Source organism: Durio zibethinus, chromosome 5 (assembly GCF_047325235.1).
Source record: "Durio zibethinus cultivar Kanyao isolate XHJ-2024 chromosome 5, ASM4732523v1, whole genome shotgun sequence".
In the NCBI taxonomy this organism is placed as follows: Eukaryota; Viridiplantae; Streptophyta; class Magnoliopsida; order Malvales; family Malvaceae; genus Durio; species Durio zibethinus.
Genome location: NC_143166.1, coordinates 16,473,149 through 16,489,700, shown reverse-complemented (window position 1 = coordinate 16,489,700; position 16,552 = coordinate 16,473,149).

Here is a 16,552-nt window from a genome sequence, read left to right as displayed (position 1 = left end):
GCATACGGAGTTCATTCCCAGTCTAAGCATACGAAGTTCATTTCCAGTCTAAGATCGGACCGGACCGAGGGTTGTGGCAGCTCATGCTGGGGTCGAGCATGTGTTGGTGCCACATTTTTCTTCGTCGGGGCACCATCGCCGGAGCATCACAAAAGAACCTGACCTGTGGCATTGGGGTTCCGACGATCGAGGGGGCCGGGGGGTGTGCGCACATGATGTGCGGTGGGTGCCATTACTTGGCCCCTATATTAGCCCCCTATCCCTCATCAAACCTTGAGAACTCACACCCCCTTAAAGAGCATTTGAGATTTTATAGGTTTGCTGCCTGTAGCCATTAAAGTGTCTGAAATGGGGACACTTTTTCCTAATGGTCACAAAATCTTGTACACTTCGAGTTTTTAGCTGAATTTTTTTGTGCATGCCAAAAAAAATACAAGGATCACGTCTACAAAGTTTGGGGTCAAAAATCCTTCCAAAAATATTTTAAAAAATCCCAAACCGTAAAAAGTTTTAAAAATCGAGAAAAATTGAAAACGAGTCGTCTTGCCATGAAAGTTCACGTGAAGGCTTAAGGGACCATTGTATGAATTTACCAGCCATAAAAATGGCATTGGTACACAGAAATATGAAGATGTGCCTAAACCCACCTACCACCCTATCGATCCACGTCTTGTGCATCTCGTCTCTCTGGCCGACGTAAAACCCGCCCGCCTGCCTGCCCACTCGTTTCATCGGTTGGCTTACGCGTACGGAGTTCATTCCCAATCTAAGATCAGACTGGACCGAGGGTTGCGACAATAGGATCAACAGCATGCAGAGGGGGACCCGACCGATCCTCGGCTTACGCATCCCGCCCCTATGGTCGGCTTAGCACCCGCACGCTCGTTTCATGTGTTGACTTAGGCATACGGAGTTCATACCCAGTCTAAGCATACGAAGTTCATTCCCAGTCTAAGATCGGACCAGATTGAGGGTTGCAGCAGCACATGCTGGGATCGAGCATGTGCTGGTGCCGTATTTTTTTCGCAGGCGCACCATCGTCGGAGCATTGTCAGAAAACCTGATCGACGGCATTGGGGTTTCAGTGGTTGGGGGGGCCGGGGTGGGGTCTGCGCACATGATGTGTGATGGGTGCTGATACTTGGCCCTTATATTGGCCCCCTATGCCTCATCAAACCTTGAGAACTCACACCCTCTTAAAGAGCTTTTGAGATTTTACAGGTTTGCTGCCAGTAGCCATTAAAGTGTCTAAAATGGGGACACTTTCTTCAAATGGTCACAAAATGTTGTACACTTCGAGTTTTTAGCTGAATGTTTTTGTGCATGCCAAAAAAAATACAAGGATCACATCTACCAAGTTTGGGGCCAAAACTCCTTCTGAAAAATTTTAACAAATCCCAACCGCAAAAAGTTTTAAAAATCGTGAAAAATAGAAAATTAGTCGTCTTGCCATGAAACATCACGTGAAGGCTTAAAGGACCATTGTATGAATTTACAAGCCATAAAAATGGCATTAGCACGTAGAAATATGAAGATGTGCCTAAACCTACCTACCACCCTATCGATCCACGGCTTGCGCATCCCGTCTCTCTGGTCGACGTAGTGCCCGCCCGCCCACCTGCCCGCCCGCTCGTTTCGTCGATTTGCTTAGGCATACGAAGTTCATTCCTAGTCTAAGATCATACCAGACCAAGGGTTTGATGAGGGATAGGGAGCCAATATAAAAGCCAAGTACCAGCACCCATCGCACATCATGTGTGCACACCCCCCGCCCCCCCGATCATCGAAACCCTAATGCCGTCGGTCAGGTTCTCCGGTGATGCTTCGGCGATGGTGCCCCGACGAAGAAAAATGCGACACCAGCACATGCCCGAGCCCAACATGTGCTGCCGCAACCCTCGGTCTGGTCTGATCTTAGACTGGGAATGAACTCCGCATGCTTAGATTGGCAATGAACTCCGTATGCCTAAGTCAACCCACGAAACCAGCGTGCGGGCGCTCAAAGGGTGAGAAGGGTGGGATGCGTAAGCCAGGGATCGGTTGGGTCCCCCTCTGCATGCTACCGATCCTACTGCTACAACCCTCAATCCAGTTTCGATCTTAGACTGGGAATGAACTCCGTATGCCTAAGCCAACTGACAAAATGAATGGGTGGGTGGGCGGGCGGGCACTACGCCGACCAGAGAGACAGGATGCACAAGCCGTGGATCGATAGGTGGTAGGTGGGTTTAGGCACATCTTCATATTTCTACGTGCCAATGCCATTTTTATGGCTTGCAAATTCATACATTGGTCCCTTACGCCTTCACGTGAACTTTTATGGCAAGACTACTCGTTTTCTATTTTTCACGATTTTTGAAACTTTGGTCGGTTCTGGATTTTTTAAAATTTTTTCGGAAGGAGTTTTGGCACCAAACCTGGTAGACGTGATCGCTGCATTTTTGTTGGCACGCATAAAAAAATTCAGCTAAAAACTCAAAGTGTACAAGATTTTGTGACACTTTAATGGCTACTGACAGCAAACCTGTAAAATCTCAAATGCGCTTTAAGGGGCTTTGAGTTCTCGAGGTTTGATGAAGGATAGAGAGCCAATATAAGGCCCAAGTACCAGCACCTATCGTACATCATGTACGCACACCCCCTCGGCCCCCCCGATCGCCGGAACCCCAATGCCGTCGGTCAGGTTCTTCGGCGATGCTCCTGTGATGGTGCCCCGACGAAGAAATATACGGCACCAGCACATGCCCGAGCCCAGCATGTGCTACCACAACCCTCGATCTGGCCTGATCTTAGACTGGGAATGAACTCCGTATGCTTAGACTGGGAATGAACTCTGTTTGCCTAAGTCAAACGATGAAACGAGCATGCGGGCGTTCAACCGACCAGAAGGGCAGGATACGCAGGCCAGGGATCGGCCGGGTCCCCCTCTGCGTGTTGTCGATCCTGCTATGGCAACCCTCAGTCCGATCTAATCTTAGACTGGGAATGAACTCTGTATGCCTAAGCCAACCGACAAAATGAGCGGGCAGGTGGGCTGGCAGGCACTACGCCGACCAGAGAGACGGGATGCGTATGGCATGGATCGATAGGGTGGTAGGTGGGTTTAGGCACATCTTCATATTTCTTAGTGCCAATGCCATTTTTATGGCTTGTAAATTCATACAATGGTCCCCTAAGCCTTCACATGAAGTTTCATGGCAAGACGACTCGTTTTTTATTTTTCATGATTTTTGAAACTTTTTACAGTTCGGGATTTTTTAAAATATTTTTGGAAGGAGTTTTGGCCCCAAACATGGAAGATGTGATCCTTGTATTTCTGTTCACATGTATAAAAAAATTCAGTTAAAAACTCGAAGTGTACAAGATTTTGTGACCATTCGAAAAAAGTGTCCCCATTTCAGACACTTTAATGGCTACTGGAAGCAAACCTGTAAAATCTCAAATGCTCTTTAAGGGGGTGTGAGTTCTCCAGGTTTGATGAGGGATAAGGGGCCAATATAAGGGCCAAGTACCAGCACCCATCGCACATCTTGTGTGCACACCCCCCGATTACCGAAACCCTAATGCCACCGGCCAGGTTCTCCGGTGATGCTCTGACGATGGTGACTCGACGAAGAAAAATGTGGCACCAGCACATGCCCGAGCCCAGCATGTGCTACCGTGACCCTCGATCCAGTCCGATCTTAGACTGGTAATGAACTCCATATGCTTAGACTGGGAATGAACTCCATATGCCTAAGTTAAACCACGAAAAAAGCATGCGGGCGCTCAGTTGGCCAGAGGGGCGGGATGCGTAAGCCGGAGATCGGTCGGGTCCCCCTCTATGTGCTGCCAATCCTACTACTGTAACCCTCAGTCTGGTTTGATCTTAGACTAGGAATGAACTCCGTATGCCTATGCCAACCGATGAGCAAGCAGTGGATCGATAGGGTGGTAGGTGGGTTTAGGCACATCTTCATAATTCTACGTGCCAATGCCATTTTTATGGCTTGTAAATTCATACAATGGTCCCTTAAGTCTTCACATGAAGTTTCACGATTTTTGAAACTTTTTGCTGTTCGAGATTTTTTAAAATTTTTTCGAAAGGAGTTTTGGCCCTAAACTTGGTAGACACGGTCCTTGTATTTTTGTTGGCATGCACAAAAAAATTCAGCTAAAAACTTGAAGTGTACAAGATTTTGGGACCATTTGAAAAAAGTGTCCCCATTTCAGACACTTTAATGGCTACTGGCAGCAAACCTGTAAAATCTCAAATGCTCTTTAAGGGGGTGTGAGTTCTCAAGGTTTCATGAGGGATAGGGGGCCAATATAAGGGCCAAGTACCAGCACCCATCGCACATCATGTGCGCACACCCCCCGGCCCCCCCGATCGCCAGAAGCCCAATGCTGCCGGGCAGGTTCTCCAGCGATGCTCCAACGATGGTGCCCTGGCGAAGAAAAATTCGGCACCAGCACATGCCCGAGCCCAGCATGTGCTGTCGCAACCCTTTGTCCAGTCCGATCTTAGACTGGGAATGAACTCCATATGCTTAGACTGGAATGAACTCCGTATGCTTAAGTCAACCCATGAAACGAGCGTGTGGGCACTCAACCGGTTAGAGAGGGGGATGCGCAAGCCGAGGATCGATCTGGTCCCCTTCTGTGTGCTGCCGAACCTGCTACCACAACCTTCGGTCTGGTCCGATCTTAGACTGGGAATGAACTCTATATGCCTAAGCCAACCGACGAAACGAGTGGGCGGGTGGGCACTTCGCCGGCCAGAGAGATGAGATGCGCAAGCCTTGGATCGATAGGTTGGTAGGTGGGTTTAGGCGCATCTTCATATTTCTACGTTTCAATGCCATTTTTATGGCTTGTAAATTCATACAATGGTCACTAAAGCCTTCACGTGAAGTTTCATGGCAAGACGACTCGTTTTCTATTTTTCATGATTTTTGAAACTTTTTGCGGTTCGAGATTTTTTAAAATTTTTTCGGAAGGAGTTTTGGCACCAACACATGCCCGAGCCCAGCATGTGCTGTCGTAACCCTCGGTTCGATTCCGATCTTAGACTGGGAATGAATTCTATATGCTTAAACTGGGAATGAACTCCGTATCACTAAGTCAACCCACGAAACGAGCGTGCGGGTGCTCAGCCGATCAGAAGGGTAGGATGCGCAAGCCGAGGATCGGTCGGGTCCCCCTCTGCGTGCTGCCAATCCTGCTGCCGCAACCCTTGGTCCGGTCCAATCTTAGGCTGGGAATGAACTCTATATCCCTAACCCAACCGATGAAACGAGCGGGCGGGCGGGCAGGCACTACACCGGACAGAGAGACGGGATGTGCAAGCCGTGGATCCATAGGGTGGTAGGTGGGTTTAGGCACATCTTCATATTTCTGCATGCCAATGCCATTTTTATGGCCTGTAAATAAATACAATGGTCCTTAAGCCTTCACGTGAAGTTTCATGGCAAGACGACTAGTTTTCTATTTTTCACGTTTTTTAAAACTTTTTGCGGTTCGGGATTTTTTAAAATTTTTTTGGAAGGAGTTTTTGCCCCAAACATGGTAGATGTGATCCTTGTATTTTTTTTGGTATGCATAAAAAACTTCAGCCAAAAATTCAAAGTGTACAAGATTTTGTGACCGTTTGAAAAAAGTGTCCCCATTTCAGACACTTTAATGGCTATTGGAAGCAAACCTGTAAAATCTCAAATGCTCTTTAAGGGGATGTGAGTTCTCGAGGTTTGATGAGGGATAGGGGCCCAATATAAGGGCCAAGTACCAGCACCCATCGCACATCATGTGCGCACACCCCCCCGGCCACCCGGATCGTCGGAACCCCAATGCCGCCGATCAGGTTCTCCGACGATGCTCTGGCGATGGTGCCCCGTCAAAGAAAAATGTGGCACCAACACATGCTCGAGCCCAGCATGTGCTGTCGCAACCCTCGATTCAATCTGATCTTAGACTGGGAATGAACTCTGTATGCTTAGATTGGGAATGAACTCCGTATGCTTAAGTCAACCCACGAAACGAGCGTGCGGGTGCTCAGTCGGGCAGAGGGGCGAGATGCACAAGTCGGGGATCGGTCAGGTCCCCCTCTACGTGCTGCCGATCCTGCTGCCGTAACCCTCGGTCCAATCTGATCTTAGACTAGGAATGAACTCCGTATGCCTAAGTCAACCGACGAAACGAGCGGGCAGGCGGACGGGCGGGCACTACGCCCGCCAGAGAGACGGGATGTGCAAGCCGTGGATTGATAGGGTGGTAGGTGGGTTTCGGCACATCTTCATATTTCTACGTGCCAATGCCATTTTTCTGGCTTGTAAATTCATACAATGGTCCCCTAAGCCTTCACGTGATGTTTCATGGCAAGACGACTCATTTTTTATTCTTCACGATTTTCAAAACTTTTAGCGGTTCGGGATTTTTAAAAATTTTTTCGGAATGATTTTTGGGCCTAAACTTGGTAGATGTGATCCTTGTATTTTTGTTGGCATGCAAAAAAAAATTCAGCTAAAAACTCGAAGTGTACAAGATTTTGTGACCATTTGAAAAAAGTGTCCCCATTTCAGACACTTTAATGGCTACTGGCAGCAAACCTGTAAAATCTCAAATGCTCTTTAAGGGGGTGTTCGTTCTTGAGGTTTGATGAGCGATAGGGGGCCAATATAAGGGCCAAGTACCAGCACCCATCGCACATAATGTGCGCACACCCCCCGGCCCCCCGATCATCGGAACCCCATTGTCACCGGTCAGGTTCTTCGACGATGCTCCAGCGATGGTGCCCAGACGAAGAAAAATGCGGCACCAACACATGCCCGAGCCAAGCATGTGCTGTCACAACCCTTGGTCCAATCTGGTCCTAGATTGGGAATGAACTCCGTATGCTTAGACTGGGAATGAACTCCGTATGCCTAAGTTAACCCACAAAATGAGCGTGCGGGTGCTCAGCCAGCCAGAGGGGCAGGGTGCGTAAGCCGAGGATCAATCGGGTCCCCCTCTGTATGATGCTGATCTTGCTACCGCAACTCTCGGTCTGGTCTGATCTTAGACTAGAAATGAACTCCGTATGCCTACGCCAACCGACGAAATGAACGGACGAGAGGGCGGGTGGGCGGGCACTACGCCTGCCAAAGAGACAGGATGCGCACGCCGTGGATCGATAGGGTCGTAGGTGGGTTTAGGCACATCTTTATATTTCTGCATGCCAATGCCATTTTTATGGCTTGGAAATTCATACAATGGTCCCTTAAGCCTTTCACGTGAAGTTTCATGACAAGACGACTCGTTTTCTATTTTTCACGATTTTCAAAACTTTTTACGGTTTGGGATTTTGTAAAATTTTTTCAGAAGGGGTTTTGGCCCCAAACTTTTTAGACGTCATCCTTGTATTTTTGTTGGCATGGACAAAAAAATTCAGCTAAAAACTCGAAGTGTACAAGATTTTGTGACCATTTGAAAAAAGTGTCCCCATTTCAGACACTTTAATTGCTCCTGGCAGCAAACCTGTAAAATCTCAAATGCTCTATAAGGGCATGTGAGTTCTTGAGGTTTGATGAGGGATAAGGGGCCAATATAAGGGCCAAGTACCGGCACCCGTCGCACACCCCCCGGCCCTCTTGATCGTCGGAACCCCATTGCCGCCGGTCAGGTTCTTCGGTGATGCTCCGACGATGGTGCCCCAACGAAGAAAAATACGGCACCAGTACATGCCCGAGCCCAGCATGTGCTGCTGCAACCCTCAGTCTGATGCAATCTTAGACTGGGAATGAACTCCGTATGCCTAAGTCAACCCATGAAACAAGCGTGCGGGCACTCAGCCGGCTAGAGGGGCGGGATGCGTAAGCCGGAGATCGACTGGGTCCCCCTTTGTGTGCTACCGATCTTGCTGCCACAACCCTTTGTTCGGTCTGATCTTAGACAGGGGATGAACTACATATGCCTAAGCCAACCGACGAAACGAGCGGGTGGGCGGGCACTACGTCGGCCAGAGAGACGGGATGCGCAAGCCGTGGATCGATAGGGTGGTAGGTGGGTTTAGGCACATCTTCATATTTCTACGTGCGAATGCCATTTTTATGGCTTGTAAATTCATCCAATGCTCCCTTAAGCCTTCACGTGAAGTTTCATGGCAAGTCGACTCATTTTCTATTTTTCATGACTTTTGAAACCTTTTGCGGTTCGAGATTTTTTAAAATTTTTTCGGAAGGATTTTTGGCCCCAAACTTGGTAGACACGATCCTTGTATTTTTGTTGGCATGCACAAAAAAATCAGCTAAAAACTCCAAGTGTACAAGATTTTGTGACCATTTGGAAAAAGTGTCCCCATTTCGGACACTTTAATGGCTGCTGGCAGCACTTGTAAAATCTCAAATGCTCTTTAAGGGGGTGTGAGTTCTCAAGGTTTGATAAGGGATAGGGGGCCAATATAAGGGCCAAGTACTAGCATCCATCGCACATCATGTGCGCACACCCCCTAGCCCCCTCAATCGCCGAAACCCGTATGCCTAAGTTAACCCACGAAACGAGCGTGCAGGCGCTCAGCCAGCCAGAGGGGCGGGATGCGCAAGTCAAGGATCGACCGAGTCCCCCTCTACGTGCTACCGATCCTGCTACCGTAACCCTCGGTCCGATCCAATCTTAGACTGGGAATGAACTTCGTATGCCTAAGCCAACCGATGAAACGAGCGACGACCGGGCGGTCGGGCACTATGCCAACCAAAGAGACGGGATGCACAAGCCGTGGATCGATAGGGTGGTAGGTGGGTTTAGGCACATCTTCATATTTCTATGTGCCAATGCCATTTTGATGGCTTGTAAATTCATACAGTGGTCCCTTAAGCCTTCATATGAAGTTTCATGGCAAGACGACTTGTCTTCTATTTTTCATAATTTTCAAAACTTTTTGCGGTTCGAGATTTTTTAAAATTTTTCAGACGGAGTTTTGGCCCCAAACTCGAAGTGTACAAGATTTTGTGACCATTTGAAAAAAGTGTCCCCATTTCAGACACTTTCACGGTTACTGGCAGCAAACTTGTAAAATCTCAAATGCTCTTTAAGGGGGTGTGAGTTCTGGAGGTTTGATGAGGGATAGGGGGCTAATATAAGGGCCAAGTACCAACACCCATCGCACATCATGTGCGCACAACCCCCGGCCCCCTCGATCGTCGGAACCCCAATGTTACCGATCAAGTTCTCCGGTGATGGTACCCCGACGAAGAAAAATACGGCACCAGCACATGCCCGAGCCTAGCATGTGCTGCCGTAACCCTTGATCTAGTCCGATCTTAGACTGGGAATGAACTCCGTATGCCTAAGTCAACCCGTGAAACGAGCAAGCGGGCGCTCAGCCGGCCAGAGGGGCGGGATGCGTAAACTGGGGATCGATCGGGTCCCCCTCTGCGTGCTGTCAATCCTGCTGCCATAACCCTCGGTCTAGTCTGATCTTAGACTGGGAATGAACTCTGTATGCCTAAGCCAACCGATGAAACGAGCGGACGGGCGGGCGGGTACTACGCTGACTAGAGAGACGGGATTTGCAAGCCGTGGATCGATAGGGTGGTAGGTGGGTTTACGCACATCTTCATATTTCTGCGTGCCAATGCCATTTTTAAGGCTTGTAAATTCATACAATGGTCCCTTAAGCCTTCACGTGAAGTTTCATGGCAAGACGACTCGTCTTCTATTTTTCAGGATTTTCAAAACGTTTTGTGGTTTAGGATTTTTTAAAATTTTTTCGGAAGGAGTTTTGGTCCCAAACTTGTTAGACGTGATCCTTGTATTTTTGTTGGGATGGACAAAAAAATTCAGCTAAAAACTCGAAGTTTACAAGATTTTGTGACCAGTTGAAAAAAGTGTCCCCATTTCAGACACTTTAATGGCTACTGATAGCAAACCTATAAAATCTCAAATGCTCTTTAAGGGGGTATGAGTTCTCAAGGTTTGATGAGGGATAGGAGGCCAATATAAGGGCCAAGTACCAGCACCCTTCGCACATCATGTGTGCACACCCCCCCCGGCCCCCCCGATCGCCGAAACTTTAATGCTATCTGGCATTGCTCCGATGATGGTGCCCCGACAAAGAAAAATGCAACACCTGCACATGCTCGAGCCCAGTATGTGCTACCGCAACCCTTGGTCTGATCAGATCATAGACTATGAATGAACTCCGTATGCTTAGACTGGGAATGAACTCCGTATGCCTAAGTCAACCCGTGAAACGAGCGTGCGGGCGCTCAACCAACCAGAGGGGCGGGATGCGTAAGCCGGGGATCGGTCGGGTCCCCCTTTACATGCTATCGATCCTGCTGCCGCAACCCTCGGTCCGATCTTATCTTAGACTGGGAATGAACTCCGTATGCCTAAGCCCACCGACGAAACGAACGGGCAGGCACTACGCCAGCCAGAGAGACGGGATGCGCTAGTCGTGAATCGATAGGGTGGTAGGTGGGTTTAGGCACATCTTCATATTTCTGTGTGCCAATGCCATTTTTATGGCTTGTAAATTCATACAATGGTCCCTTAAGCCTTCACGTGAAATTTCATGGCAAGGCGACTCGTTTTTTATTTTTCATGATTTTTGAAACTTTTTCTGGTTTGGGATTTTTTCAAATTTTTTCAGGAGTTTTGGCCCCAAACTTGGTAGACGTGATCCTTGTATTTTTGTTGGAATGCATAAAAAAATTCAGCTAAAAACTCGAAGTGTACAAGATTTTGTGACCGTTTGAAAAAAATGTCCCCATTTCAGACACTTTAATGGCTATTGGCAGCAAACCTGTAAAATCTCAAATGCTCTTTAAAGGGGTGTGAGTTCTCAAGGTTTGATAAGGGATAGGGGGCCAATATAAGGGCCAAGTATCGGCTCCCACCGCACATCATTTGCGCACACCCCCCGGCCCCCTCGATCGCCAGAACCACAATGTCGCCTGTCAGGTTCTCCGACGATGCTCCGATGATGGTGCCCCGACGAAGAAAAATGTAGCACCAGCACATGCCCGAGCCTAGCATGTGCTGCTGTAACCCTCGATCTGGTCTGATCTTAGACTGTGAATGAACTCCATATGCCTAGACTGGGAATGAACTCTGTATGCCTATGTTAACCCATGGAACGAGCGTGCCGACGCCCAGTCGGCCAGAGGCGCGATATGCACAAGCCGAGGATCGGTCGGGTCCCCCTCTGTGTGCTGCCGATCCTACTGCCATAACCTTTGGTCCAGTCCGATCTTAGACAAGGAATGAACTCCATATTCCTAAGCCAACCGACGAAACGAGCGGGCAGACGAGCGAGCGGGCACTACGTCGGCCAGAGAGATGGGATGCGCAAGCCGTGGATCAATAGGGTGGTAGGTGGGTTTGGGCACATCTTCATATTTCTGCATGCCAATGCCATTTTTTTGGCTTGTAAATTCATACAATGGTCCCTTAAGCCTTCACGTGAAGTTTCATGGCAAGACGCCTCGTTTTCTATTTTTCATGACTTTTGAAACTTTTGCGGTTTGGGACTTTTTAAAATTTTTTCGGAAGGAGTTTTGGCCCCAAACTTGGTAGATGTGATCATTGTATTTTTGTTGGCATGCATAAAAAAATTCAGCTAAAAAGTAGAAGTGTACACGATTTTGTGACAATTTAAAAAAAGTGTCACCATTTCAGAGACTTTAATTGCTACTGGCAGCAAACCTGTAAAATCTCAAATGTTGTTTAAGGGGGTGTGAGTTCTCGAGGTTTAATGAGGTATAGGGGGCCAATATAAGGGCCAAGTACCAGCACCCATCGCACATCATGTGCGCACACCCCCCTCGGCCCCCCCGATCATCAGAACGCCAATGCTGTCGGCCAGCTTCTCCGACGATGCTCCGATGATGGTGCCCCGACGAAGAAAAATGCAGCACCAGCACATGCCCGAGCCCAGCATGTGCTGCTACAACCCTCGGTCTGGTTTGATCTAAGACTGTGAATGAACTCCGTATGCCTAGACTGGGAATGAACTCCGTATGCCTATGTCAACCTATGAAAAGGGCGTGCCGGCGCCCAACCGGCCAGAGGGGCGATATGCACAAGCCGAGGATCGACCGAGCCCCCCTCTGTGTGCTGCCAATCTTGATGTCGCAACCCTCAGTTTGGTCTGATCTTAGACTAGGAATGAACTCCGTATTCCTAAGCCAACCGACGAAACGAGCGAGCGGACGGACGGGCGGGCACTACGTCAGCCAGAGAGATGGGATGCATAAGCCATGGATCGATAGGGTGGTAGGTGGGTTTAGGCACATCTTCATATTTCTACATGCCAATGCCATTTTTTTGGCTTGTAAATTCATACAATGGTCCCTTAAGCCTTCACGTGAAGTTTCATGGCAAGACGACTCATTTTCTATTTTTCACGATTTTTGAAACTTTTTGTGGTTTGGGATTTTTTAAAATTTTTTCGGATGGAGTTTTGGCCCCAAACTTGGTATATGTGATCCTTGTATTTTTGTTGGCATGCACAAAAAAATTCAGCTAAAAAGTCGAAGTGTACACGATTTTGTGACCATTTGGAAAAAGTGTCCCCATTTCAGACACTTTAATTGCTACTGGCAGCAAACCTATAAAATCTCAAATGCTGTTTAAAGGGGTGTCAGTTCTTGAGGTTTAAGAGATAGGGTTCCAATATAAGGGCCAACTACCAGCACCTATCGCACATCATGTGCGCACACCCCACTGACCACGCCGATCATCGGAACCCTAATGCCGCCGATCAGGTTCTCCGGTGATGCTCTGACGATGGTGCCCCGGCGAAGAAAAATACGGAACCAGCACATGCCCGAGCCCAGCATGTGCTATCACAACCCTCGGTCTAGTCTGATCTTAGACTGTGAATGAGCTCCGTATGCTTAGACTGGGAATGAACTCCGTATGCCTAAGTCAACCCACGAAACGAGCGTGCAGGCGCTCAGCCTGCCAGAGGGGTGGGATGTGCAAGTCGGGGATCGGTTGGGTCCCCCTCTACGTGCTGCCGATCCTGCTACCGCAACCTTCAGTCCTGTCTGATCTTAGACTGGGAATGAACTCCGTATGCCTAAGCCAACCGATGAAACAAGCGGGCAAGCGGGCAGGCACTACGTCGGCCAGAGAGACGGGATGCACAAGTCGTGGATCGATAGGGTGGTAGGTGGGTTTGGGCACATCTTCATATTTTTGCATGCCAATGCCATTTTTATGGCTTGTAAATTCATACAATGGTCCCTTAAGCCTTCATGTGAAGTTTCATGGCAAGACGGCTCGTTTTTTATTTTTCACGATTTTCAAAACTTTTTGATGTTTGGGATTTTTTAAAATTTTTTCAGAAGGATTTTTGACCCCAAACTTTGTAGACATGATCCTTGTATTTTTGTTGGCATGTAAAAAAAATTCAGTTAAAAAGTTGAAGTGTACAAGATTTTGTGACCATTTGAAAAAAGTGTCACCATTTCAGACACTTTAATGGCTACTGGCAGCAAACCTGTAAAATCTCAAATGCTCTTTAGGGGGTGTGAGTTCTCAAGGTTTGATGAGGGATACGGGGCCAATATAAGGGCCAAGTACCAGCACCCATCGAACATCATGTTCGCACACCCCCCTCGGCCCCCCCAATTGTCGGGACACCAATGCCGCCGGTAAGGTTCTCCAGTGATGCTCCAGTGATGGTGCCCTGACGAACAAAAATATGACACCAGCACATGCCCGAACCCAACATGAGCTGCCGCAACCCTCAGTCTGATCCAATCTTAGACTGGGAATGAACTCCGTATGATTAGACTGGGAATGAACTCCGTATGCTTAAGTCAACCCACAAAACGAGCATGCGGGGCGCTCAGCAGGCCAGAAAGGCGCGATGCGCAAGCCGGGGATCGACGGGGTCCCCTTCTACATGCTGCTGATCCTACTACCGCAACCCTCCATCCATTCCAATCTTAGACTGGGAATGAACTCTGTATGCCTAAAACAACGGACAAAACGAGCGGGCGGGCGGGCGGACAGGCACTACGCCGGCTAGAGAGACAGGATGCGCAATCCGTGGATCGATAGGGTGGTTGGTGGGTTTGGCACATCTTCCTATTTTTATGTGCCAAAGCCAATTTTATGGCTTGTAAATTCATACAATGGTCCCCTAAGCCTTCACGTGAAGTTTCATGGCAAGATGACTCGTTTTCTATTTTTCATGATTTTTGAAACATTTTACGATTCGAGATTTTTTTAAATTTTTTTCAGAAGGCATTTTGAGCCCAAACTTGGTAGGCGTGATCCTTGTATTTTTGGTGGCATGCACAAAAAAATTCAGCTAAAAACTCAAAGTGTACAAGATTTTGTGACCATTTGAAAAAAGTGTCCCTATTTCAGACACTTTAATGGCTGCTGGCAGCAAACCTGTAAAATCTCAAACGCTCTTTAAGGGGTTGTGAGTTCTCATGGTTTGATGAGGGATAGGGGGCCAATATAAGGGCCAAGTACCAGCACCCATCGCACATCATGTGTGCGCACCCCCCAGCCCCCTGATCGTCGGAACCCCAATGATCCAGTCAGGTTCTCCGATGATGGTGCCCCGACGAAGAAAAATACGGCACCAGCACATGCCTGAGCCCAGCAAGTGCTGTCACAACCCTCGGTCCGATCTGATCTTTGACTGGGAATGAACTCCATGTGCTTAGATTGGGAATGAACTCCGTATGCCTAAGTCAACCCACGAAATGAGCATTCGGGCATTCAGACGACCGGAGGGGCGGGAAGCGCAAGCCGGGGATCGACCGGGTCCCCCTCCGTGTGCTGCTAATCCTGCTGCCGTAACCCTTAGTTTGGTCCGATCTTAGACTGGGAATGCACTCTGTATGCCTAAGTCAACCCATGAAACAAGCGTGCGACGCTCAGCAAGCCAGAGAAACGGGATGCGCAAGTCGGGGATCGGTCGGGTCCCCCTCTGTGTGCTGTCGATCCTGATGTTGCAACCCTCGGTTCGGTCTGATCTTAGACTAGGAATGAACTCCGTATGCCTAAGCCCACCGATGAAACGAGCAGGCGGGCGGGTGGGCGGGCACTTCGCCAGCCAGAGAGACAGGATGCGCGAGCCGTGGATCGATAGGGTGGTAGGTGGGTTTGGGCACATCTTCTTATTTCTGCATGTCAATGCCATTTTTATGGCTTGTAAATTCATACAATGGTCCCTTAAGCCTTCACGTGAAGTTTCATGGCAAGATGGCTCATTTTTTATTTTTTTCGATTTTCAAAACTTTTTACGGTTCAGGATTTTTTAAAATTTTTCGGAAGGTTTTTTTGCCCCAAACTTTGTAGACGCGATCCTTGTAAAAAAATTTAGCTACAAAGTCGAAGTGTACAAGATTTTGTGACCATTTCAAAAAAGTGTCCCCATTCCAAACACTTTAATGTCTACTGGCAGCAAACCTGTAAAATCTCAAATGCTCTTTAAAGGGGTGTGAGTTCTCGATGTTTGATGAGGGATAGGAGGCCAATATAAGGGCCAAGTACCAGCACCCATCGTACATCATGTGCGCACACCCCCCCTCGGCCCCCCCGATCGTCGGAACCCCAATACCGTCGGTAAGGTTCCTCGATGATGCTCCGACGATGGTGCCCCGACGAAGAAAAATATGGCACCAGCACATGCCTGAGCCCAGCATGTACTACCGCAACCGTCGGTTCGATCCGATCTTAGATTGGGAATGAACTCTGTATGCCTAAGTCAACCCACGAAACGAGCGTACGGGCGCTCAGTTGGCCAGAAGGGCGGGATGGGCAAGCCGGGGATTGGTCGGGTCCCCCTCCGCGTGTGCCGATCCTGCTACCGCAACCCTCAATCCGATCTGATCTTAGACTAGGAATGAACTCCGTATTCCTAAGCCAACCGACGAAATGAGCAGGCGGGCAGGCGGGCGGACAGGCACGACGTTGGCCAGAGAGACAGAATGCGCAAGCTCTGGATCGATAGGGTGGTAGGTGGGTTTAGGCACATCTTCATATTTCTGCATGCCAATGCCATTTTTATGGCTTGTAAATTCAGAAAATGGTCCCTTAAGCCTTCACGTGAAGTTTCATGGCAAGACGACTCGTTTTCTATTTTTCACGATTTTCAAAACTTTTTACGGTTTGGGATTTTTTTAAATTTTTTCGAAAGGAGTTTGGCCCCAAATTTGGTAGACATGATCCTTGTATTTTTGTTGGCATGCACAAAATAATTCAGCTAAAAACTCGAAGTGTACAAGATTTTGTGACCATTTGAAAAAAGTGTCACCATTTCAGACACTTTAATGGCTACTGGCAGCAAACCTGTAAAATCTCAAATGCTCTTTAAAGGGGTGTGAGTTCTCGAGGTTTCATGAGGGATAAGGGGCCAATATAAGGGCCAAGTACCAGCACCCATCGCACATCATGTGTGCACACCCCCAGCCCCCCCGATCGCCGGAACCTCAATGCCGTCGGTCAGGTTCTCCGGCGATGCTCCGGTGAGGGTGCCCCGACGAAGAAAAATGCGGCACCAACACATGCTCGAGCCCAGCATGTGCTGCCACAACCCTTGGTCCGGTCCGATCTTAGACTGGGA